Source organism: Zingiber officinale, chromosome 5A (assembly GCF_018446385.1).
Source record: "Zingiber officinale cultivar Zhangliang chromosome 5A, Zo_v1.1, whole genome shotgun sequence".
In the NCBI taxonomy this organism is placed as follows: domain Eukaryota; kingdom Viridiplantae; phylum Streptophyta; class Magnoliopsida; order Zingiberales; family Zingiberaceae; genus Zingiber; species Zingiber officinale.
In genome coordinates this window covers 17565446-17590448 of record NC_055994.1, presented here as the reverse complement: position 1 = coordinate 17590448, position 25003 = coordinate 17565446, and the positions used below count along the sequence as shown (strand labels likewise).

General features: G+C 39.1%; 1 long non-coding RNA gene across 1 annotated transcript; it reads left to right on the top strand.

The window, feature by feature from the left end:
* The first annotated feature begins 24003 nt into the window (after nt 1–24003).
* LOC121982659 lies at nt 24004–24474 on the top strand. Its single transcript, XR_006112174.1, has 3 exons — nt 24004–24052; nt 24157–24266; nt 24344–24474. It is a non-coding gene; the product is annotated as an uncharacterized LOC121982659 (long non-coding RNA).
* The last annotated feature ends 529 nt before the right edge of the window (nt 24475–25003 follow it).

Below are 25003 nucleotides of genomic sequence, written 5' to 3'. Positions count from 1 at the left end.
TAGGGGGAATACCCTAGATCGTATGACTGAGGTGAGTCGTGACAAGGCTGCCCTGCTAATGGACGTCTAGGGTATCATCTTGAAAGGAGAAGTAAATCTCCATAAGGAAGTAGGGGATCGGGCATAATCACTATTTCTATTTCTATATAATTTTGTGTTAGTGTGTTTCTATGTTGTATGATCGAGGGGCGTCATGATAGGGCTGTCCCGCTAATGGACTTCATAGGAATCACTTCCATTTAGTAGCATAGGGCATGGAGTAGGAGATCATGTAGGCTTCTCCACTGCAGGGGAGAGTTGGTAATGCATCTAACTTCCTACAAGAGCATGAACATAGAGAATAGAAACTAAGGAATCTATGTAACATCGTCTAGCGTTACAAGGAAACCCAAATCCTAGAATCTATCATCCTCCATCCTCTTAACTCAACCCCTCTCGAGATCCATTCTCTCTCTTCCCTCTTCTCTTTCTCTTACTCTCTTTTCCCATAAATCTTACGTTTGTTTAGATAATTCACCGTATAAAGTTAACTAGTGCTTAATTAACGGTCCCTGTAGATTCGATATTCTTTTATTACTAACGATGAAACTTTGCACTTGCGGTTCGTAACAGCCGTCCGTCTATAATGTTATATTGGCTGACTAGCTCTTAACGAGTTCCGAGTGGTGGTGTCCACTTTCTACTAGAAGATCGAGTTTCAGGTGGACAACAAGGTGGGTGAAGTTAAAGGCAATCAACGAGCCGCTGGCAATGCTACGTCGAGATAGTCAAGTCTGAAGTAAGGGCCACGCGGAAGGCCCCATTCTTGGAAATGAATGCCATCAGGGAAGAACCTCCCGCGCTAGTCTACTAGGAAAAGGAGAAAGTCTAGATTCATCCCAGTCAATTAGAGCCCACCACTTTCATCACTGCCGACCTGACAGAGGAGAAGAAGGCAGAGCTGGTCAATTACCTTAGGCAAAATCATGATGTGTTCGCCTGGTTGACCCACGAGCTCCCGAGCATCTCTCAAAGTGTAGCTCAATACGAGATACACGTCCGATCGAATGCTCGGCCTGTGAAACAGGGGAAGAGGGACTTTAGTGTAGAGAAGAACTAGATCATCCGGGTAGAGATAGAAAAACTGCTTGAAACCAATCACATCCGTGAGGTTCAGTTTCCTAGTTGGATTGCCAACGTCATGCTGGTCTCCAAGACAGGCAATAAATGGCAAATCTGCATCGACTTTCATGATTTGAACAAGACTTGCCAGAAGGACTTCTATCCCCTGCCCAGGATAGACCAGATGGTGGACTCCACGGTGGGTTGTGAGCTAATATGCATGCTCGACGTATATCAAGGTTACCACCAAGTGCCGCTCGCCCAGGAGGATAATGAGAAGGTCAGCTTCATCACTACCGATGGAACTTATTGCTATAATGTCATGCCGTTCAGATTGAAGAATACCGGTGCCACTTACCAGAGACTGATGAATAAGGTGTTCCGATGGCAGATCGACCTCAACATGGAGGTATATGTCGATGACATATTAATAAAATCCCTCTGAGCTCACGGGCACCACACGACCCCATGGCACGGTCGTGTGAGATCCACATAGCGTGGCTCACTCCCTTCTCTGCCACCCTCACACGGCCGTGTGTGGAACACGGCCATGTGAGGTTCTGCTTCTGTTTCCTTTGCATGATCGTGTAGATTTACACGGCCATGTAAGGTTTCAGCACTAGATGCCATACACGGCTGTGATTAGCTCACACCCCCTTGCATGGCCCTTGCACACCCTTTGTCTTAGCTCTGAATAGTTATATTTCATTGCAATGTCTTTTAGGCCACCAAGATGGGGTTTTCTCCAGTTGAAGTCTTCATAAAAGTTGTAGATCTTGAAGTTATCTACAAGTCGGTATAATGAACAGCCCAAATCTCCAACCGAGCACAAAGTTATGGCCGTTTTAGTTTCAGTCTGCAGTGTAGAAAACCTCACACGGCCTTCACACGGCCGTGTGAGGTTCACACGGCCCCAACATGACCCCTACATGGCCAGAACATGAAGAAAACATAGTTTTACATGCCCATGTCACTCTGGAAGCTTTAGACTTTATTTAAACTCTGTTTTTGCTCCAAATCACGTCCTGTCAATCAAAATAAGCAAAGGGTAGATCTCCAAACAAAATATAATGCAAGTATGACATTCTAATGAAATAGAGTGCAATAAACATAGATTATGTCAATGAAATACATGTAGATGTGCGTCAAAATATGCATAAAAGAGTATATAATCTACGCACATCAATCGACCTCAACATGGAGGTATATGTCGATGACATATTAATAAAATCCCTCTGAGCTGCTGACCTTTGTTCAAACATTGAAGAAACCTACCGAACCTTAAGAGCATATGGAATAAGGCTAAACCCAAACAAGTACCTATTTGGAGCAAAGAGTGGTTGTTTCCTCGGATACATCGTCACCGAATGGGTAATCGAGGTGAATCTGAGCAAGGTGAAGGCGTTATAAGACATGCTCCCACCCAGCAACTTGAAGGAGGCTTAACGGTTGACCGGACGGATTACTGCACTATCCAGATTCATCTCAAAATTATTGGTGCGGAAAGTATCCGATGATCGAACTCAAGTTTTGATTATGGCAAAGAGATTAAAGTTAAGTTTAATTGTTATCTAACGTTTTGAATGAGCTTGCAAGAAAGTCCTAAGCATAGTTAGGCAAAAGCCCTAGTTGCAGTTAGGCAAGTGGAAAACCCTAGGGGGTGGTAACCCTAGGTTATAGGGGGTGATAACCCTATGCGAAAAGTCATGGCGAGTCGAGGGCTTCAGGCAAAAGTCCTAGGGGGTCGTAACCCTAGGTGGAAAGTCCTGGTGTCGCGAACCAGGTGGAAGAATGGACGGGTCGGGGAGTGAGCGTCTAGCAGAAAGTCTGAAAGCATCGAGCGCTGAGCAAAAATCCATTCGATCTGGAGGATCGCACTGGCAGCAGGTAAATCTCCTGAGTGGAGTAGGTGAGAACGTATTCCCTGTAGAGGGAACGGTAGGCGTCGGGTCGACCTAGGGTTTCCGGTCGGAAATCCGAAGTCAGACCCGGACAATCCAGAGACTGTCAAACACCTTTCTTATGATATTTATGTGTGCTAACCTTGTCTTGCAGAGTATATGTGTATTTTGTGGACTAACATATTGTGCAGGGACAAAAGAGCACACTTGGCCTCGGATGAACAATGTCCGAGGCTCTCCATGGAGCTTGGAGGCGCCTCGGGTGCAAGCCAGAAGAAGTCAGCGTAGCAGAGCTGGAGGCGCCTTGGATGAATCTGAAGGCGCCTTGGACCAGAGCTTGGAGGCGCCTTGGAGTGGCTTGAAGACGCTTTCAAGTGGATGAGTTCGACCAGTTCGACGTTGATCCACACGGGTGACTCGGCGTATTGGAGGTGCCTTGGATGGTGTTGGAGGCGCCTCCAGCACTATATAAAAGAGGGGTTCGAGCAACACCTTGAGACATCACCTTCCAAGCATTCCTTACGCTACAAGCTGCTAACGAGACGATCCCGAAGTGTTGCAACAACATCCCGACAACCCGGAGATTCAATTTTCAGTATTTTGTTGTTGGTATAAAGTTTGTTTACTGCTTTTACATTGAACTTAGTTTGTAATAACAATTTCCGAGCTTATAGTTGTTGCCCACCGGAAGCGATCAACGATCGTGGGCCTTGGAGTAGGAGTCGCCACAGGCTCCGAACCAAGTAACCAACTTGTGTTAGCGTGTGTTCTTTTCTTTTCCGCTTCGTTTATTTTCTCGAGTGTTTTAAACCGAACGAAATAGCCATGAGCGCTATTCACCCCCCCCCCCCTCTAGCGCTTCTCGATCCAACAATTGGTATCAGAGCGGGGTTGCTCTGAATTGGTACAACTACCATTCGAGCATTTTTTTTCGTTGCTTTCATTTTTTTCTCTCCAAAACCATTTTCAAAAAACTCATTCTCATCTTTTCACCATTGGTCGGCATTAGCAAAATATCGCATTTTCAAAAAACTCATTCTCATCTTTTCACTTTTTAAATATTTTTTTAATATTTTTTTAATATTTTATTATTTTTCCAAAATTAGTGAATTGTTATTTTTATCTTTCTCTCGCACTACTAATCCAAGATTAAGTCCTGGGACAAGTTTTTATTTATTTATTTGTGTGCTAGATCTTAAATGGCATTCCAAGAAGGATTTTGCACCGTCCGCCCACCACTCTTTTCTAGCGAGGACTTTGGATATTGGAAGAACCGGATGGAATACTACCTCAAGACGCAAGTCGAGATGTGGATCATTATCCAAACCAGACTCGAGCTTCTACGTGACGGCACCGGAAAACTTATCTCATGCGGCCTAACCAATGAAGAACTGAACCGCATCGGCCCCTTCGCAAGTGCAAAAGAGTTGTGGTAAAAGCTGATTAAGCTACACGAAGATAACTCCAATGCGAAAGTAAGTAAGCACAATTTAATAGATGAATCATTTAAACAGACTAATGCTACTCTAGCAGAGGAAGGTGTTGTGTTAGTTGCAGATACAATCAAGACTAAGGAAGATGGAAAGAAGAAGGTGTTGCAGGCAACGCGGGATGAGTCCTCCTCCAAAGATTCCGATGAAGAGCTTGAACAAACGAGCTTCCTATCTCTACCGATACAAGTAAATATTATCGAAACCGAGACCGAGTCCGAATCCGAGATCGAGAGCGAATCAGAAATCGAGTCCGAGCGAAGCCACGGATCCGCACCTATTTCTGAAGGGTCAACCCCCACTATAAGTTCTTTACTCGCCAAAACTCAAATAGATGAATTAAAGAATTTAGTTCCTTACTTGCTAAAAAAGTTGGCTAAATCCAACGTTCGGGTCAAGTCGCTCAAAAAAGGAGGTAATAGCCCTTAAGGAAGTGACTGACTCGAGTTCTTTAACTGAGCCAGTTCAAATTGGAAGTTCAACTCAAGTCCAACAACTTGAGGAAGAAAATTTCAATTTGAAAACTCAAATTAAAGAACTCAAGGACATATTGGAACGGTTCACCACGGGTTCCAAGAATCTAGATATGATTCTTTGAAAATAGTGAGCCATTTACAACAAATCCGGACTTGGATTTAAGACCAAAACAAAATATAAATCATATCTGTCGTTAGTAAATAAAAATAATATAAACATAATTCAAGCATGGGTCCCCAAGTCAAACTTGGTTAATCAAGTTAGACTTAGACAATATTGGGTCCCCAAGGATCAGATCCATTACCTTGATAGACCATATCAAGGCTATGATCCAGGGGGAACCAAAGAAAGACCATCTTTACCAATAGATAGATTGATTGATATGTGTTTATTTATTTCTTTTTATGCATGTTTAGATTTAGGATAGTTTAAGGACCTAGGCATAATTTACACTTGCTAGTTATACCTAGGGGGTTCAAAAATAAAATTAAATATGTAATTTCTTTGAGCGACTCTATCTAGAAAGTGGTGGATGTTCCCATATCCAAGAAGGTCTAGTGCCTCGCCACTGACTGGGAACAAATCTTTGAAATGTATATTTAATTGAGTAATTGGAAAAACCTAAGTTTAACTCAAATGTAAATTAATCCTTAGAAAATAACCTAAATCAAAGATAACCATCTTAAAAAATTACTTAAGATTAAATGATGATAACTTAGAATCGGGTGAGATGGATCTAGGTTGAAATTAGTCTGAAATAAAATTCGAAATTAATTCAACTTGTTTAATTAAATCAACTTAATAATTAATTAAAAATTAACCTTTACATGAATTTTAAAATTATTTTAAATCATCTAAAACTGAGCTTTAAAAAGTATTTCGAAAATTATTTTAAAATTTTATTTAAAAATAAATTTAAGAATATTTAAAAAATAATTTAAAAATCTTTTAAAATATTATTTAAAAATCTTTTAAAACACTTTGAAAAATTATTTAAAAATCATTTTAAAAGTATTTGAAAAATTATTAAAAAATCTTTTTAAAAAATTTATTTAAAAATATAAGAAAAATCTTTGAAAAATTATTTTAAAATATTTGAAAAATTATTTAAAAATCTTTTAAAAATTAATTCAAAAACTATTTAAAAATCAATTTAACATTATTTGAAAATTCTTTTAAAAATCATTTAAAAAATTATTTAAAAATCATTCAAAAATTATTTTAAAATATTTTATAAATTATTTGAAAAATTATTTTAAAATCTTGTAAAAATTATTTTAAAAACATTAAACAATCTTTGAAAAATTATTTAAAAATCTTTTAAAAAATTCTTCAAAAAATTATTTAAAAATCTTTGAAAAATTATTTTAAAAACTTTTAAAAATTATTTGAAAAATAATTTAAAAATCATTCAAAAATTATTTAAAGTCATTCAAAAATTATTTAAAAATCTTTTAAAAATTATTTGAAAAATTATTTAAAAATTATTTGAAAAATTATTTAAAAATATTTTAAAACATTATTTGAAAAATTATATAAAAATCTTTATTAAAAAATTATTTAAAAATCATTTTAAATTTTTTTGAAAATTATATAAAAATCTTTTTTAAAAAAATATATTTAAAAATATTTTAAAAATTATTTGAAATTATCAGAAAAATTATATAAAAATCTTTTAAAAATTATTTGAAAAATTATTTGAAACTCAATTAAAAAATTATTTGAAAAATTATTTATAAATCTTTTAAAAAATTATTCAAAAATCTTTTAAAAATTATTTGAAAAATTATTCAAAAATAATTTCAAAAATTATTTGAAAAATTATTTTAAAATAATTTTAAAAATTATTTGAAAAATTATTTAGAAATCATTTTAAAAATTAATTGAAAAATTGATTAAAAATCTTTTAAAACTTATTTGAAAAATTATTTAAAAATATTTTGAAAATTATTTAAAAAACATTTTTAAAATTATTTGAAAAATAATTTTAAAAATTATTTGAAAAATTATTTAAAAATCATTTTTAAAATTATTTAAAAAATTATTTAAAAATATTTCAAAATTTTTTTAAATAATTATTTAAAAATCTTTGGAAAATTATTTAAAATTCTTTGAAAAAACATTTGCAAAATCTTTAAAAAATTAGTTTAAAAATCATTTTAAAAATATTTAAAAATTATTTTAAAAATCTTTTTCAAAATGTCAAAAAATTTATTTGAAAAATCTTTTTGAAAATCTTTAAAAAAATTTTGAAAAATCATTTTAAAATTCTTTAAAAATTATTTGTAAAATTATTTTCAAAATATTTAAATATTATTTGAAAAAACATTTTAAAATTATTTTAAAATTATTTGAAAAATAAGTTTCAAAATCATTTAAAAATTATTTCGAAAATCATTTTCAAAATCATTTAAAATTATTTGCAGAAATAATTTTAAAATTCATTTAAAAATTATTTGAAAAATAATTTTAGAATTCTTTAAAAAATTATGTCGAAAATCATTTTAAAATCATTTAAAAATTATTTGAAAATCCTTTTAAAAATCTTTAAAAACTATTTAAAAATCATTTCAAAATTGTTTGAAAAAGTATTTAAATTATTTGTAAATAATTTCAAATTACTTTGAAAAATCATTTAAAAGCTTTCAAAATACTTTGAAAAATTATTTAGAAATCATTTAAAATTCATTTCAAAATACTTGAAAAATTATGTCAAATCGTTTGAAAATGCTTTGAAAACTTTTACAAAATCATTTGAAAAATCTTTTTAAATCATTTGGAAAATCTGTTGAAAGCATTTGAAAACACTTTGAAAATTATTTCAAAATAATTTTTTAAAAAAAATTCTTTAAAATTTTTTGTCAAACTTAGATTTTAAAAGAAAAATTATGTTTTCAAACTTATGACAAATTTTTTTAACTTTGCTAAATATTTACATGAAAACTTATTTTAAAGAGCTAAGTGTTTATTTGTATATTCATTTTTACTCTCTAATTTTGATATATGGCAAAGGGGGAGGGTATATGGAAATTCAAAGGATCTTAAAATAATTCAAAATAAAAAGAAATTTTTGATAAAAGGGAGCTTCTATTTAGGGAGAGCTTTGATGTGCTTATGTTTTATTTATGCTTGTGCTTACTTATGATTATCTTTATTTGCATTTCTTACTTAACTTTGAATTTCGGTTGCCATAATCAAAAAGGGGGAGATTGTTGGTGCGGGAAGCATCCGACGATCGAACTCAAGTTTTGATTATGGAAAAGGGATTCAAAGTTTAATTGTTATCTAACGTTTTGAATGAGCTTGCAGGAAAGTCCTAAGTGTACTTAGGCAAAAGCCCTAGCTGTGGTTAGGCAAGTGGAAAATCCTAGGGAGTGGTAACCCTAGGTCATAGGGGGTGGTAACCCTATGCGGAAAGTCTTGGCGGGTCGAGGGCTTCAGGCAAAAGTCCTAGGGGGTGGTAACCCTAGGTGGAAAGTCTTGGTGTCGTGAACCAGGTGGAAGACTGGACGGGTCAGGGAGCGAACGTCCAGCAGAAAGTCTGGAAGCATCAAACGCTGAGCAAAAGTACAATCGATCTGGAGGATGGCACTGGCAACATGTAAGTCTCCTGAGTGGAGTAGGTGGGGACGTGTTCCCCGTAGAGGGAACGGTAGGCGTCGCGTCGACCAAGGGTTCCGGTCGGAAATACGAAGTCAGACCCGGACAGTCCAGAGACTGTCAAACACCTTTCTTATGATATTTGTGTGTGCTAACCTTGTCTTGCAGGGTATATGTGTATTTTATGGGCAAACAGGTTGTGTAGGGACAAAAGAGCACACTTAGCCTCGGATGAACAGTGTTCGAGGCGCCTCCATGGAGCTTGGAGGCGCGTCGGGTGCAAGCCAGAAGAAGTCAGCGCAGCAGAGCTGGAGGCGCCTTAGATGAATCTGAAGGCGCCTTGGACCAGAACTTGGAGGCGCCATGGATTGGCTTGAAGGCGCCTTCAAGTGGATGAGGTGCGACTAGTTCGGCGCTGATCCACGCGGGTGACTCGCCGTGTTGGAGGCGCCTTGGATGGTGTTGGAGGCGCCTCCAGCACTGTATAAAAGAGGGGTTGGAGCTGCACCTTGAGACATCACCTTCCAAGCATTCCTTACGCTACAAGATGCTAACGAGATGATCCCGAAGTGCTGCAACAACATCCCGACAACCCGTAGCTTCAGTTTTCAGTATTTTGTTGTCGGTATAAAGTTTGTTTACTGCTTTTACATTGTACTTAGTTTGTAATAACAATTTTCAAGCTTATAGTTGTTGCCCACCGGAAGTGATCAACGATCACGAGCCTTGGAGTAGGAGTCGCCACAGGCTCCGAACCAAGTAACCAACTTGTGTTAGCGTGTGTTCTTTTCTTTTCCGCTGTGTTTATTTTCTCGAGTGTTTTAAATCGAACGAAATAGCCATGAGCGCTATTCCCCCCCCCCCCTCTAGCGCTTCTCGATCCAACAAAAATTGTTCGATCGAAGTCATTCATTCTTCATGATCTTGCGTTGAGTGACCAAGTTCTAGTGGGACGTAGAATGTGACAAGGCGCTGGAAGTGCATAAGAAGTACTTAACCTCCTTGCCTGTATTGGCCAAGCCATCGCTGGCGAGCCACTATGGATTTACTTGTCATGCACCAAGTCTGTTGTTGGCTCGGCGTTGGTAAGGTAAAAGGGCCATGAACAACAACTTGTATATTTCCTAAGTCATATATTAAAAGATGCAGAATTCCACTACACCAGTCTCGAAAAATTAGCTTTTGTGCTAGCACTCATCACTCGGAGACTCCGTCCATATTTCTTATCACATCCGATCATCGTGATGACCAACAGCGCCTTGGGAAGAGTCATTCTCAACCCAAAAGCATCCGGACGACAGATCAAATGGACAACCGAGATGAGTGAGTTCGACATACAATATTACCCCAAGACAAGGATCAAGTCCTAGGCCTTAGCTAATTTTGTCACTGAGGTCCAGAATGCTGAGCCGGACGTAACTTGGAGAATATACGTAGATGGATCATCCACTCGGTAAGGTAGCGAAATCGGCATTCTCGTGATTTCACCATGGGAGGATAGGATGCAATTGTCCATGCAGCTAGACTATCGGGCCACAAATAATGAAGCCGAGTATGAAGCCCTAATAGCCGACTTGCAGGTCGCTCAACATGTCGGAGCTACAAAAGTTCTTGATTCACTTAGATTCTCAGCTAGCTACTCAACAGCTATTGGGGGCGTTCAAAATAAGTAGCTCCCAACTCAAGCTATATGTAGAAGAATTTGAGAAGTTGAGGGAAAGCTTCCAAGAAGTTGTTATATAGAAGTTCCCCCGATCAGACAACTAGACCACAGGCGAGCTGGCTAAGTTAGTCAATTCACTATCGCCAGTCTTGATAAGCCAACTAATTAAGCAGGTCTCACTGGTGGCATACATTAATAGGATGGATAGAATAACTTTTTTGAGCAACTAGAGAACCTCATTGATAGAGTTCCTTCAATCGAGTAGCACTCCAGCCGATTAGGATGAAGCTCGCCTGTTGAAAAAGAGGGTCGGACGATTCATGCTAATCAGAGACCAGCTATATAAAAGAACTTTCTCAAGACCGCTACTCAAGTGTGTCAGACCTGAGGACCTCAAGTACATCCTCCAAGAAGTGCATCAGGACTCCTACGGAAGTCACCCGGGCGGCAGATCGCTGGCCCGAAAGATCCTATTAGCATGATATTTTTAGCCTACTCTACAAGATGATGCCACTTGGACAGTGGCCACCTGCAAGTCATGTCAAAAATATCACAACATCCAGCACCGACCGATCGAGGAGATGAAGGCATCCACGATGTCTTATCCATTCGACCAATAGGGCATGGATATCGTGGACCATTTCCAATGGCGATCGGGTAGCAAAGAGTTATGCTCATCGCGGTAGACTACTTTTTAAAGTGGGTGGAGGTCGAGCCGTTATCCAAGATAACTGAACATGTGGTCATTAGATTCATATGGCAAAATATCCTATGTCGGTTCGACATCCCTTGTTGGCTCATCTCAGATAACAGGAGGCAGTTCGCTGGACGGAGACTCAAGGAGTGGTGCGAGGGCTACAACATTGTGCAGGCTTTCACCTTGGTGGCCTACCCTCAGAGCAATGTCCAGGCGGAAGTCACCAACCGAGAGATCTTTAGAGGGTTATGGGCTCGGCTCGACCACGCTGGAGGCAATTGGGTAGATGAACTCCCTAGCATCTTGTGGGCCAATCGCACCACACCAAAAGAGGAAACCGACATCAACCATTTCATCTGGTGTATGGAGAAGAAGAGGTAGTTCCAGTGGAGGTCAGAGTAGAATCTGATCAGGTGCAGCTTTACGACGAGGAGAATACCAAGAGGAGACTCATTGAGCTCGACTTGGTGGAAGAAGTGCGGGATAAGGTAGTCGTCTGACTAATGGCGTACATATAACAAATGAGGCAAAACAACAACTGGAGGGTGATCCCAAGGTCATTCCAAATCGGTGACCTAGTGTGGAAACGAATAAAGTCGGTCAATAACATCACCAAGCTGAAGGCTCCCTAGGGAGAACCTTTTAAAGTCACTCAAAAGCTCCGCTTGGGAGCCTACTACCTACAGGATGAAAATGAGAGAAATCTCGAGTGGGCCTGGAGGGTGAACCATCTGCACACCTATTGTTGGTGTGGGAAGCATCCGACGATCGAACTCGTGTTTTGATAATGGCAAAGGATTCAAAGTTAAGGTGTTTTGTGATCTAACAAGTCTTCTTGAGTATTTCAGGAAAGTCCTAGCTGCGGTTAGGCAAAGGGAAAACCCTAGGGGGTGGTAACCCTAGGTCATAGTGGGTGGTAACCCTATGCGGAAAGTCTTGGCAGGTCGATTGCTTCAGGCAAAAGTCCTAGAGGGTGGTAACCCTAGGTGGAAAGTCCTGGTGTCGCGAACCAGATGAAAGACTGGACTAGCCGGGAAGCGGATGTCCAGCAGAAAGTCCGGAAGCGTCGAGTGCAGAGCAAAAGTCCAGTCGATCTGGAGGATCGCACTGGCAGCAGGTAAATCTCCTAAGTGGAGTAGGTGAGGACGCGTTCCCCGTAGAGGGAACAGTAGGCGTCGGGTCGACCTAGGGTTTCCGGATGGAAATCCGAAGTTAGACCCGGACAGTCCGGAGAGTGTCATTACTATATTATCATATTTTTTGTTGTATTGTGCTAACTTTGGTTTGCAGGGTATGTTTTTGGGACTAACACTTTTGCGGGACCAAAGAAGCACAAGTAAACCTCGGATGAACAGTGTCCGAGGCGCCTCCATGGGGCTTGGAGGCGCCTCGGGTGCGAAGCAGGAGTTGGTTGTGAAGCACTCTAGAGGCGCCTTGAAGGAGTCATAAGGCGCCTTGAACCAGTTGCTTAAGGTGCCTTGGATGAGGCATAAGGCGCCTTGAACAGATAAAATTCGACCAGTTCAAGCTTGATCCACGCGAGCGACTCGTTAGCATGGAGGTGCCTTGAATAGCTTTCAAGGCGCCTTGAACACCCTTTATAAGGGGGTTTCGACCAGCAGTTCTACACAACAACTTCCAGACTTCCTTTCTTCAACGTGATGCTAATATGATCATTCCGAGGTGTTGTTGCGACATACCGACGACCTGGAACATCAGTTTCGATTCTGTTATTATCGGTATAATTTATTTTGGTGCTTACAATTGTAAATCTCTTATTGTACTTTTAACGAATTTATAGTTGTTGCCCACCGGAAGCGATCAAGGATCGCGGGCCTTCGAGTAGGAGTCGCCACAGGCTCCGAACGAAGTAAATCCTTCGTATCTTTATTATTTACTTTCCGCTACGTTATTTCTGAACGAGTTTTTACGATTCCGATAATCAAACGGAATAGCCGCGAGCGCTATTCACCCCCCCCCCCCCTCTAGCGCGTCTCGATCCAACAATTGGTATCAGAGCGGGGTCGCGTTGATCTGGTGCAACCACCAATCACGCATTTTTTCGTGGTTATTTTCTGTTTTTTCGGAGTCAATTAGAATTAACTAATTAGCTACATTCTAATTATTTTACAAATCGGTTTTACTCGAAGCTGGTGCAACACCACTCGAGTTCATTATTTCTTATCCTTATTTTCCCACACTGCTAATCCAAGACCTAGTCTTGGCACATTTCTTTTGTTTTTGTTTTACATAAACTGTCGATATTACAAATGGCCCAACAAGAAGGGTTCAGCACCGTTCGCCCCCCACTTTTCTCGGGAGAAGACTTCGGATATTGGAAGGGGCGAATGAAAACCTTCTTGAAGACACAATTCGATACGTGGATGATAATTAAGACCAGACTACTACTCCCATCCGACGAAGATGGCAAGGCTACACCTTACAAAAAATGGGAATCTACCACAATCAAGAAGGTGGAAGCTGATGCCAAAGCAACCTGCATTCTCCAGTGTGGGTTGACCAAGGAGGAGCTCAACAGAGTTGGTCCATTCTCAATGGCAAAGGAGCTATGGGAGAAATTAATCGAACTCCACGAGGTCACCTCGGAAACCAAGGTAAGTAAGCGTGACTTATTATTTAATAAACTGTACAATCTAAAAATGCAGGAAGGAAAGTCGGCAAGTTCGCTCCACGCACGGATTCAAGACATCCTCAACTCTCTTCATGCGATCGGGCAGAAAGTCGAGAATTGGGACGTCATAAGGTACGCTCTAAACTCACTTCCGAGGAGTACATTGTGGGCATCAATGGTAGATGCCTACAAAGTCTCCAAGGACCTGTCTTGTTTAAAACTATATGAGTTATTTTCTGAGTTTGAACTTCAGGAGCAGACTAATACACAGCCAACCGAGAAGGGGGTTGCTTTGGTTGCAGGTACTAGTCGAACACGGGAACCGAGATTACGGCGAAAAACTGAACCAGAATCAAAAGACGAACCCGACTCAGAAGATGAAGAAGACGAACTGACCAGCGAACTCGTGAACCTCGTGTAAAAGCTCTACAAGAAGAAGCAGGGTTTCAACAAGAAAGACCTGAAGAAGGCGGTATAATCCAAGGAGGTCCAACCGAGTCCTAAATTTGAAGTAATCTGCTACGGATGCAACCAGAAGGGACACATCAAAACCAACTTCCCCAGCCAAAAGGAAGCAAAAAAGCAAAGAAGGAAGAAGGCCCTGAAGGCGACGTGGGACGAATCTTCTTCGGAGGAGGACGACGATGAACTCGATCAAACAAGTTTACTCGCGTTGATGGCCCGGGACCAGATCGACCAATCCGAGAGCGAGAACGAGTCAGAGGCCAAGTCCGAGCGAAGCCACGGATCCGCATCCATTTCCGAAGGGCCAAACTCCACTGTAAGTATTCCTAGACTTAATAATTTAGTCAATTATTTATTACGCAAGTTAGCTAAGTCAAACCTTAAGATTAAGTCACTTCTAAAGGAAGTAGCTGTCCTTAAAGAAGTGACCAACTCTAAATCCTTACCTGATCAAGTTCAGACTGGAAATTCAACTCAAGTTCAAAAACTTGAGGAAGAAAATTCGAATTTGAAAAATCAGGTCAAGGATTTAAAAAATACCTTAGAACGGTTTTCTTTAGGCTCCAAGAATCTTGACCTAATTTTTGGGACACAAAGAGCCGTCTACAATAAAACTGGGCTAGGATATAAAACCAAAAAGAAATATAAATCTTATTTATCTTTAATAAACAAACCAAATAGTAAATCAGTCCCAGCATGAGTCTCCAAGTCCAAATTGGTCAATCAAGTTGGACTTGGTGAATACTGGGTCCCGAAGGATCAAATACACTACCTCGATCGGCCATATCGAGGTTATGATCCAGGGGGAGTTAACATAAAAACCATCAAAATTCGAAATTAAATTCGAAATTAAATTAAAATTCAAAATTAAATTAAAATTTGAAATTTGAAATTCGAAATTCAATTCAAAACTCAAAATTCGAAATTCAATTAAAAAAAATCAAATTAAATTAAAACTCAAAAGTTAATTTAAATCAAATAAAAATTTAGAAGGAGGATTCAGAATAGCTGTCACCCCTAACTAAAACTACCCGATTGGGTAACCGAACTTAATCTACCCGAAATGGGTAAACAAGAGTAGACTACCCGGCAGGGTAATTAAGGTTAGAAAAATGGGCTAGGTTTAACTTGACCCACGGTACTGGTGAAGTTTTTGGATGATAGTACGTTAGGGAAGCTTGGGCATCGCATGTCTAGGAAGATATGGCTTCGACCTAGTGCATTTGGCCAAGTGGAACTGACCAAAGCTACCCTTAAATGGATCCTAACTAGTTAGACCAAGGTTTAGTATTAAGATCAATGAGTAGGACTATTTGGAAACCTCGAAGACATGGTTACTTTAATGAGTTCCTTGTGACTCACCATAGCCAAGAAGTTTATCCAAAGAATGCTTACTTGTTGAACTCAAAGCTAAATCTGAATCTAACACAAAGTTAAACATAACCCTAAAATTGAACATCAATTTATCTCACAAAAATTATAGGATTTCCTGATTGAAAATTTAGATCGGGTGAGATGACTGAGGAATTTAAAATTCAAATTCAAATTTAAATTCGTAATTATTATTATGTTTTTTAAATAAAAATTATTTTATAAATCTTTAAAACTTAATTACAAAAATTCCTTCAAAAATCTTTTAAAAATTATTTTATAAATCTTTAAAACTTAATTTCAAAAATTCCTTCAAAACTCTTTTAAAAATATCTTTAAAACTTAATTTCAAAATTCCTTCAAAAAACTTTTAAAAAATTATTTTATTAAAATGTTTTAAAACTTAATTTCAAAATTCCTTCAAAAATCTTTTAAAAAATTATTTTATAAATCTTTAAAACTTAATTTCAAAATTCCTTTAAAAATCTTTTAAAAAATTATTTTATAAAAATGTTTTAAAACTTAATTTCAAAATTCCTTCAAAAATCTTTTAAAAATTATTTTATAAATTTTTAAAACTTAATTTCAAAATTCCTTCAAAAAACTTTCAAAAAATTATTTTATAAAAATGTTTTAAAACTTAATTTCAAAATTCCTTCAAAAAATTATTTTATAAATCTTTAAAACTTAATTTCAAAAATTCCTTCAAAAATCTTTAAAAAAATTATTTTATAAATCTTTAAAACTTAATTTCAAAAATTCCTTCAAAAATATTTTAAAAAATTATTTTATAAAAATGTTTTAAAACTTAATTTTAAAAAATCTTTTTAAAAATTAATTTCAAAATTATTTTAAAACTTAATTTCAAAATTATTTTAAAACTTAATTTCAAAATTATTTTTAAACTTAATTTCAAAATTATTTTTAAACTTAATTTTAAAATATTTTTAAAAATTAATTTCAAAATCTTTTAAAAATTAATTTCAAAATCCTTTTAAACTTAATTTCAAAATTATTTTAAAACTTAAGGACCAACTAACTTTGAATATATAACGTAAACCAAATTTTTAGCTACTCCACTCCCTCCTTGTCCTAAAATTTAATAAGTATTGTTTAAAATTAAGCTAAGTTTTTTAACCTAAGATAGAGTTTTCAAAATCCAATACTTGCAAAGAGCTGAGCTAAGTTCCAATTTTTATTTTCAAAATTTTAAAACTTAGCCCACTTTGAAATCTAACTTTGTAAATTCTTTCTTTCCTAAGTAAAGCATAGTTTTGCAAAATTTAACTCATTGCTTTCAAAGTAATAAGCGACTTTATAAATGTTTTCTCAAAACTTATTTGGCTCCAAATATTTCTCTAACAAATTTTCAAAATCTAAACAAGTACTTCTCTACGTATAGTTTTACTAGCCTTTTCAACTTAGTAAGGACTGTCAAAAAGTTCCATCTTCTAGTGGTTTTATAATTTTAACTAAGTTTCCAAAGGGCTAACATCATCCTTTAAACCCTTATTAACTTTTAGATCTTCATTTCACTTAGCTAAAAGGTAAGATAAAAAAAAAATTATAAAATGTTAAGTGTTATCAAAGTCTTGTTATCCCTCTTTAAAAATCGAATGACTATTTTGATTACTTTTGATATATGGCAAAGTGGGAGAGTAGCAAATTGCAAATTCAAATACTCAAATAATTATCAAATTCAAATTCAAAAATGAGAGTAGCAAATTCAAATTTAAAATAATGAATATTAAAGGGGGAGTAACAGTTAAGGGGGAGCCTAAACTTGATGCTATACTTTAAATTCATGGAGTTTACTTTAGCAAAAAGTTTGCTTTAAATGTTTTCATTTGCATCTTTTCTTTATTTGATATCTATTTACTTAACTTTGAATTTGAGTTGTCATAATCAAAAAGGGGGAGATTGTTGGTGCGGGAAGCATCCGACGATCGAACTCGTGTTTTGATAATGGCAAAGGATTCAAAGTTAAGGTGTTTTGTGATCTAACAAGTCTGCTTGAGTATTTCAGGAAAGTCCTAGCTGCGGTTAGGCAAAGGGAAAACCCTAGGGGGTGGTAACCCTAGGTCATAGGGGGTGGTAACTCATGCGGAAAGTCTTGGCAGGTCGATGGCTTCAGGCAAAAGTCCTAGGGGGTGGTAACCCTAGGTGGAAAGTCCTGGTGTCACGAACTAGGTGAAAGACTGGATTAGCCAGGAAGTGGATGTTCAGCAGAAAGTCCGGAAGCGTCGAGTGCTGAGCAAAAGTCCAGTCGATCTGGAGGATCACACTGGCAGCAGGTAAATCTCCTGAGTGGAGTAGGTGAGGATGCGTTCCCCGTAGAGGGAAAAGTAAGGGTCAGGTCGACCTAGGGTTTCCGGACAGAAATCTGAAGTAAGACCCGGGCAGTCCATAGACTGTCATTACTCTGTTATCATATTTTTTGTTGTATTGTGCTAACTTTGGTTTGCAGGATATGTGTTTGGGACTAACACTTTTGCAGGACCAAAGGAGCACAAGTGAACCTCGAATAATAGTGTCTGAGGCGCCTCCATGGGGCTTGGAGGCGCCTCGGGTGCAAAGCTGGAGCTAGCTGCGAAGCACTCTAGAGGTGCCTTGAAGGAGTCATAAGGCGCCTTGAACCAGTTGCTTAAGGCGCCTTGGATGAGGCATAAGGCGCCTTGAACAGATAAAATTCGACCAGTTAAAGCTTGATCCACGCGGGCAACTCGGCAGCATGGAGGCGCCTTGAATAGCTTTCAAGGTGCCTTGAATACCCTTTATAAGGGGGTTTCGACCAGCAGTTCTACACAACAACTTCCAGACTTCCTTTCTTCAACGTGCTGCTAACAAGATCATTCTGAGGTGATGTTGCGACATACCGACGACCTAGAACATCAGTTTCGATTCTATTATTGTCGGTATAATTTATTTTAGTGCTTACAATTGTAAATCTCTTATTGTACTTTTAATGAATTTATAGTTGTTGGCCACCGGAAGCGATCAAGGATCGCGGGCCTTCGAGTAGGAGTCATCACAAGCTCCGAACGAAGTAAATCCTTCGTGTCTTTATTATTTACTTTCCGCTACGTTATTTCTGAAAGAGTTTTTACGATTTTGATAATCGAACGGAATAGCCGCGAGCGCTATTCACCCCCTCTAGCGCGTCTCGATCTAACACCTATAGGGCTGGGTGAGAGGTGTGTGGTTAAATCCAAATGTACTTTTATAAGTGTGTGTCTTGTGAATGCAGGAAGATAATGAACAAAAATCCAAAGTGTTCCAGACTCTTGTACTGTTCAACCAAGTTAAAAGTCGAGTGATGATTATAAATCCTAATCTACGCCAACAGTCGAGCGGTGACTATAAATCCTTGTCTTCGTCAATAGTCGAGCGACGACTATAAATCCTTATCTTCGTTAGCAGTCAAGCGGCAACTATAAACCCTAGTCTACATTAACAATCGAGTGGTGACTATAAACCATTGTTTTCGTCAATAGTCGAGCTTCGACTATAAACCCTAGTCTACGTCAACAGTCGAGCAGTGACTATAAACCCTTGTCTTCGTCAATAGTTGAGCGGTGACTATAACCCTAGTCTACATCAACAGTCACATAGTGAGTATAAACCCTCATCTACATGTTCAACAGTCGAGTGGTGACTATAAACCCTTGTCTATGCCTTCAACAGTCAAGCGGTAGCTATAAACCCAAGTCTACACATCAACAACCGAGCATCAGCTATAAACTCGAGTCTACGATGAATAATAGCCGAGTGATGGCTCTAAAACTGAGTCGGTGATGAACAAGGGCGAGTGACTTCCTAAAGCCATAAAGTAAAGTTAACATGTTGAGTAGTTACTGAAGCAGGGGCGCATTATTATGATACAAGCGTTCGACTTATGCTGGAATGAGCATGCGGAAGTCTCTTAGGTAGCTACACTGATAATCGAAAAAGTGGGGAATTATACTTTGAAAAACTTTATAAAAAGCTAAGTGGTACGTAGCCCTACTTGAGCCAAACGACGATGCATTCTTTAAACACTTCAAAACTTGACAAAGTGACGAAACACTGAATGGTGAGTCATCAACAAGCACTTGCACAGTCTGACAAAAAGATGAAATGTCGAATAATGATGCATTCATTTACAGTTAGAAAATTTTTCTACATCTGAAGAAAATACAAAAGGCGACCCAAGAAGGAAAAAATGAAGATTACTCGAGATAGTTGAGCACATTGTCGGGGAGTGACTCAGTCAGCTTCTCCCGGTTGATATCCTTGTTAGTTAGCGTAGAAGGGAGATAGCCACCATCCTTCAGCTAGTCAAGAGTCCCATCAATTCCAAAATTGAAGAGGAGAAGGGCTTGGTCCGTGAACCGATCATTGAAGGCATTCGAGAGGAGATAATCTCACTTGAGGATTTCAAACTGACCAGGCTCTGCATCTTGATAAATTTGGAGGGTCGATCAGGATGCCTCTAACTCGAACTTCAATAATTCCAAGTTAGCATCCTTGGCAGCGAGCTGGACCTTCACTGCAGCTTGCTCTGTCAATTGACTCTCCTGCTCAGTACTTGGTACGCTTTCGCAAGTGCACGGATTCATCGTTAGTAATAAAAATATCGATCCCACAGGAACTGGCTATAAGCACTAGCAATCGCTCACTTATGGTTAGCTAGACTACCAACAGTCTTGATCAGGCTAAGAGAAAAGAAAGGACGAGGGAGAGAGTCGAGAGTCACAAGGTTGAAATATTCACTTGGTGATGAGGAGTTCTAGGGGGTCAGTTTCGTCATGGTAGTATTGATGTGTCTCGGTTTGTCTTACTCTCGCTGTCCTTATTCCTGCTATTTCCATAAGCTAAGTAGGTATTCTCAAGCGCCAGAATGGGGCAATGTCCTAAGAAGTCCTGTCACGGTTTACCCCTGTAACTAGGGCACCTCGGCAAATCTTGAGGACATAACTCTAACTGGTAGATTAAGAATAGTGTGTAGAGCTAAGCCTGGTCTCTCGCTCCCTTGGGGAGAATCTGCCTTCCTCTCAAAGAGCTATCCTAGATGTCCGTGAATGGGTTACCCCTGTCACTAGGGCCCATCGGGTGTACGATCTAGAGGCTGACAAGTTCTTCTCAATCAAAAGTAAGCAATTAACAATTGAAACAAAGCATGAAAGTTCATCCAACAAGTATAAACATAATTCGAGTTTTACATCAATCTATACCACGACTGCTCCCTAATCCCAGAACAAGGGATCTACTCCATGAATTCTAGAGAGATATCCAAAAACATAGTATAGACAAACATATAATTCAGCAAGTAAGAAGGAATATGCTTATCGGGTGTCGAAGAGTGGCCTTCGGATCCAACTCTCAGCTTTTGGAGTCGATGTGGTGGTGGAAGTTCGCTGAACGGCGGTCCAAAGCACCGTAGAATTGCTCCAAGATCTTTTTCTCCCTAATAGCTCGCCTCCCCCCTGGCAAAAAGGGTTAAACCCCTTATATAGCCTTAGAGTTTAGCCGCAGCGGCACGACCGTGTAAGGGTGGCATGGCCGTGCTCTTCTCCGGTTCTGTGGGTGGCTGCACGGCCGTGCAGGGTCGCACTGTCATGTAGCCCTTGTGCTCTACCTCTTGGGGCACGGTCGTGCAGGGGTGCAGGCCGTGCAAGTCTCCGTCCCTGCCTAGGGTGGTACGGTCGTGTGTTGACTGGCTGCTGTTTTGGTCGCACGACCATGCAGGATTGCACGGTCGTATGCTCTTCCTCTCCTGTTTGGCCACACGTTCTTGCAGGGTCGCACGACCGTATTGTTTGGTTACTTCTGGTGCATCATTACTCTTCGTTCAAGCTCCGAAAATCTTTCCTGTCAACATAAAATCAAACAAAGAGCAGATATCCGAACAAAATAATAGATATGATGAATACAAGATAAAAGATGCGATCATGTGAAGAATATATGTGCATAAGTCAAGTGAATGTGCGCTAAAACATGCGTAGAAGATCATAATATTTGCGCACATCACACCCCCAGATTTGAACATTGGCTTGTCCTCAAGCAAAATGCTACAAACTATGTTCATGAAATCCTATAGTGTTTCATAATCCTTAGTGCATTTGCCTAACTCTATCATCTAGCTTCACTGATAAGCATGACTGTGGAATAACCTAAGTATGGCCTAAACAAAAGTCCTCTGTGCTCGGCACAGTAAGTAGCTCAAGCCCTTCAAGTTTCCATTCTCTGTCCTAGTTAAGTCGTCATACAATTGAGTTCCTAATGTTTCCAGTGATAGACACTTACCTGCCACACACTTGGTTCATTTTACTTAAATTACACAAGGTCTCAAAGGGTACTTCTCGGAATCAAGAGAAACGTAACATTCATTTCCTCAGTAACCTAACTCGGTCTCAAAGGGGTGAATTGTTAGTTTCCACTCACGACAACTATTTTTTATCCCTTATTATTATTTTTATTATATATATTTTTTTTGTTTTTTTTATAGTGCTATAGAGTAGCACTTATTACACATATGATGCATATGTTGGGATTTAAATTTTTTCGAATGAGCTTCCATGATCCGAGGTTATCCAGTAACCAAAATGTAAATAAGGAATCACTCTGGGAACACAAGTACTAAACAATTTGGAAGAATCATAACTATTTCAAAAGTATGTCTACCATTCAAGCTTAAGTGCTTAAGTGTAGTGAAAATAAGTCCTTAAAGTTAGGCCAAAAACTTAACCCGAACTTCATACAATACTTAGCTTATTTCATGCTACTAAAGATAGAAAAAGGAGGTACACTAAACATACTAACACAATCTAAACCATTCATGAACTAAGAAAATGCTAGACATTTTGCTATTGGACAAGTGGCTGAAGAAGTAGACGGTTGATGTTCTCAAATAATGTGCAAACAGAAACAAATAAAATGCAAATAGACAAAACTAAACAGATAAAAGAAAGCAAATAACATATGAAAAACCAAAAGAAAGACTCTCAACCAGACTTAGGTTATGCAACAACACCCCCCCCCCCCCCAAACTTAAACTTTTCATCGCCTTGATGAAATCAATATGGTGGCAGGGGTGGAGGATAAGGAGGTTCTTAATGTGGCCCCGGGGGGAATCTAGGGAAACCAGGGAGATGGCCTATGTGTTGATGATATTGATACAAAGCGTCTACTTGCTGTTGAGTGATATCCGTATCATCCATAAAATTCCTCATTCTCTCCTGGTCCACCTCATAATCTTGTACGAACCCCGTCACCTGACTATGGAAGTCTCTAGTGAACTGAAAATGATCTCACACCTCCCTAAATTGGTCGTCAAAAAGCTTGAAGCAACCCTCCAACAACTGTTGTTGGGCATTGTGCTTCTCGTGAAGAGATTCTAAGGAGATATGGAAGTCAAAAAAATCGAAACTAGAGGGTCCCATGCCATAGGAAAAAGAGTGCCTAGGAGGTTCCGGATGTCTGGAAGGCTACGGGAAACTTGATGGCGAGGGTTCCTGGTGGTACTCGGGTTCTTCTACTATGGGAGGCACATTCTCGGGGGCTGGATCAATGATCACCCAATTTGCAGGATTGCGAACTGAAGTGCGCTCAGGATAAGGAAGGGGTAGAGGGAAACCAAAGGCCCTCTGAAAGGCAAAATCATTCTCATCCTGACAAATCATCTTCATTGCAAGACAAGAATCGATGTCGATCTTGTCATTGCCATGAATAATCTCTAGTTCATCAAGCTCACAACCTAAATTATGTGCTATTAGAGTAATCAATCCACCAAACACAATTGTTCCCGAAGACGCCCTAGCTGCCCTTACTAAGGTTTGAAGGAAATGGAACCCGGAATCAAAATCAACTTTCTTCAACATTGCCCAAAGACAATAGAGTTCACTCTTTTTAATCACCCCGTCACTATCTCCTCTACCAAAGATTGTTTTGCTCATCACTCGGTGCATGTATCTAAAGGTCGGGTTTTGCATGCGGGATGCCTTGGCTCTAGAGGGTTCATAAGGGTCATTCGATCCGGTTATCGACCTCCAAAATTCATTCCATCTAATCCTGTGAGATATCGGAAAATTTAATTAATAGGGTTATTTGAGAAATAGCCTTATAGGATTTTTCCGGAATTTTTAGAAATTTTCTGGGAATTTTTCGGAGCTCGTACGGAGGGTTTTGAGGGGATCAATTTCGGGCGCGGATAAAGCCTGTTTGGGATACCCGATTAAATGAGGAAATGTTTCTAATTATAAATTCCTTTTTCCTTTTTCTTTTCTTATTTCCTCCCCCAACCCAACGCCGATATCCCGACCCGATCTCCTCATCCCCGACCATTCTTCCCCGATCTCTTCTCCTCACCATCGATTCTCTCTCGCGGACGACTTGGCGCCGAGACCGGAGGAGCACCTTCGACGATTGTCGGTGTTGCCTGAGGAGGAAGTCACCGGAGCTCGACGGAATCCAAGTTGTATTCGACCGAGGGGTCGCTGTTTTGGTGATTTCTGTGGCCGAGTGTCGACGATCGATGGCTAGGGCACGGTGAGAGCTAGATCTTGCATTGTCTTCCATCGGTAGGCCTTCCCTCTCCTCCCTCACGCTGACTGCCGACACCACTGGAATCGAGTCAGATTTGATCGTCGGCGTGAAGAGATAATTAGGGCTTTGAGGGTAAGTGACGATCCTTCCTCTTGTCTGTTCTTTGATTTGTGCCCTAGATCGAGTCTTCTTTCCCAATTCTTGCTCGTTTCCTCTCTGATTGTTGGCGATCGCAGGTCAGGTCTTGGATCCCTTCTTTGTTGTTGTTGATTGAGAGTCAGGGGAATCCCTGGTATGCTGGTTCACGGAGCGGAGTAGGTGATCCATCTGGAAATGATCAGTTGAGGTAACATGGGCAATTCTGTAGATTCAAGGATTTCGATGAATTCTTCGTTTTGGTGATATCTTTCGGTTCTGAACTAGGAGGGAGAGATCGGATCCAATTACTTGCTGTAACCCACAGATCAGTTCTTGGATGTTTCCTTCTTTGCTGTGATAGAGGTGTTCTGTAGGTTGGGAGGTTCCTTGTTCTTGATTCAGCAGAGGTGTTCTTGTTCTTGTGGGTGCTGTGGATTAACAAGCATGACTGTGTACTGTGGGTGTTGGTTCAACTCTACTTGTTCTAGCATCCAGTAGCTGAGATTGAGGTAAGGAACAGATAATTGATATATGATGTGTAGGGATTTTGATACTTATGGTAGATGATTATTAGATGGTTGTTCATGTGTAGATTTATTTAGTTTAGAATGAATCTAATTAAATGATTAGGAATAGGGTAACCAACCCTAATTACCTGTTAGGTTTCATTAGGTAGGTTGAGATTGATGTGATTAGGGTTTTTGCCCTAATTTAGTTCTAGGGGTTTTATTTAGCTATTCATTGGATGTAGCTAAATAAAATATATATATATTGTTTGTTTGACACAGGACCCTGATTCGAGACGGCGTCTCGACGTCGACTTTGGATTGCGTGATTTGTACCTTCTATTTGAGGCGGGTACCCTTTGACTTATCTTTTGATATTGTCTTATGATATGTATAGTTTATATATAATTACTAGTGATAGATGGTAGATTTATTTCTT